Below are 2,485 nucleotides of genomic sequence, written 5' to 3' on the forward strand. Positions count from 1 at the left end.
TATAAACGAGACCGGACAGTGAGGGTGTCTGAGGTGTGTGCTTTTATGCAGGCTGGTAATGAGGTGCTTGATTGGTGACAGGTGCGGGTGCTTAGAACTCAGGTGAGAGGGATCGTTGTGATTGGGTGGTGGCAGAGCCTGGCCAATCTGTTACAGGTATTCTCTACGTTATGGGAATTAAATGTCCCGAAAGATAGTAATACTACTACATTTTGACCTTGTCGGGACATTTTTTTTTTTTGGCCCCCATGAGGAAACAAATAAACAAATCATACAGAATTATGTTTTTTTTAATCTAAAAATGCAGAAAGCTTTGTGTGAGAGGTAGGCTTAGGGGTAGGGTAAGGGGATAAAACATAAAGATTGTACAGTATGAAAACTATTACATAACCATCTATGGAATGTCCCAATAAAACATTGAAACCCAGCATGTGTGTATGACTGCGTGTGTGTTTCTTTTTGGAGCAGTAAAATCAATTTTCCCTTTCACTGTATGGAATGCAGAGGCTCAGATATTCTGCAAAGAATATGCATTTTATTTTTTAGACAGTTTCTATATTGTAACTTGAGTTGTAACCTGAATTGCAAGAATCCAGAATTACCTTTCACAGAAATGGTTTTGATATACTAAGCACATGAGAGGATGAGATTGATTCTTTATGGCGTGTTCCCTTATTTATGGGAATGATCTACCAAGGTATTATCAAGGTACTTATGGGGATTTTCAAGTATCTTAGAAGAATCTCTCTCTTCTAAGCCTGCTCTTAAGCTATCAGTGCTGCTTAGAAGCTATTTAATCATGATTATTCATGTAATATTAAAAATAAATAAAATATCTACAGTATATTTATAGCACTAGTTCTATAAGGATGACTTTTAAAAGATGTAAAATAGAAAGCGGTAGTGATAGGCGAAATGAGAAAAACATGAATTCTGGGGTAGATGACACCATGCTATAAAATGCAGATTTCATAAAAGTTAGCCATTTAAAGCAAATAAGATGACCTTCTGTCAAAATTGACTAAATTTACACACATTGTATTATTGGTAAACACAACCATAAACATCACCAGCTGTATGCCCGGCATGATGTTTCCAAATAATTACAAATGATTTGCACACCAGTGCCAAGACTTAGTCAACCGACTCACTGTATGTTACATATTGGTCAGCTTTCTAATTTCTATCATGGAGTCTGAACCAGGGTAAATGAATCACTCTTTTGATCCTTGCGGTCAATATATATATATATATATATATATATGTATTTTATACGTCAGAAAACAAAAAGGATGGTGGATGAGGTGATTATTTACCTACACCCCATTGAAAGTAACAAAACTTGCAAATGTCTTCTATTGTTTGTAAACAACAAAGCAGTTATTTATTGCTTATGCAGCTTGTAAATGACTCTGTGCTGCAGTTAAACATGAGTTATAGCTATTTAGATCTAAAACAGCATTTAAAAAAGTATCAAAATATTTTTTATATATTTTTTTTCTTTTAGTACTGTAGAAAGGCTAGGGACACCCCTGATCTGAAATTTTGTAGAGCCGTTGAATTGAATTACCACTTCGTTGGTCTATTATTGTGATACCATCAATTTCAGGGTTATCTACCCTTAAACATGTCCAAGAACCCAAACTATGATTGGTCACTTAACATATCCGAATATCTCTGTTAAACAGTTAAAGTTCAAGTGCTCTACAAAAAGCCTCACTAAAAAGCAAGTATAAACACAAGTATAAAACAAAGTACTTACAGAAATCTGGAGAAAAAAAAACAAAAACCAGTTAAAAAGCCAAGGATAATAAATTAATTTTTCAAAGGGACAAATCCTCGAGGAAGGTGCCAATCTAATAAACCCTACTATGTTTCAGTGTAGAGTGTGGGACTAAACAAAGGTTCTTGTCTCTTGATCTTTGATTTCTGGGGGATATAAGGATGCCGCAGTTCATAGATAAATGGAAGCTTTGTTATGAAACACACAGTTCCTGTCCAGAATAAGTTAAATTGTCGACGAGACTTCATGCCTTTAACCAAAAGTCTGGCTTTGCAGGACTTCCTCACGCTGATAACTGATATGAGAGGCTCGTCAAAGCTAGCAGGTTAGTTAACAGCCACAAATGAGTGCCAAGAGAATAGCACTCCTCTTTTAAAATAACTCCACATAAGACCTGACTAACCCAAGCTAACAAATTTTTGTTCTAATAATAAATGACAAAAATATGTTGCACATATAAACACTGGGTGAAATATCTCACCTTCGATTGAACTTGCTTTCTATCGAGACTTCAATACAGAATAATAAGATTTCTCCCTGCCATCTTGCATGCACGGTTTTCATTGAGCGTGTTGCAAGGCATTGTGGGATTGCCTTGTTAATAAAAAATATGTTTGTATGATATGAATTTTGTCCAAACTAAGGAATCCTAATGACCCGCCTTCAATATACTTTGAAAGAACTCATGTGCTAGAAATCCAG

This window comes from Sinocyclocheilus grahami, unplaced genomic scaffold (genome assembly GCF_001515645.1).
Source record: "Sinocyclocheilus grahami isolate Dianchi unplaced genomic scaffold, SAMN03320097.WGS_v1.1 scaffold1126.1, whole genome shotgun sequence".
Taxonomy (NCBI): Eukaryota; Metazoa; Chordata; class Actinopteri; order Cypriniformes; family Cyprinidae; genus Sinocyclocheilus; species Sinocyclocheilus grahami.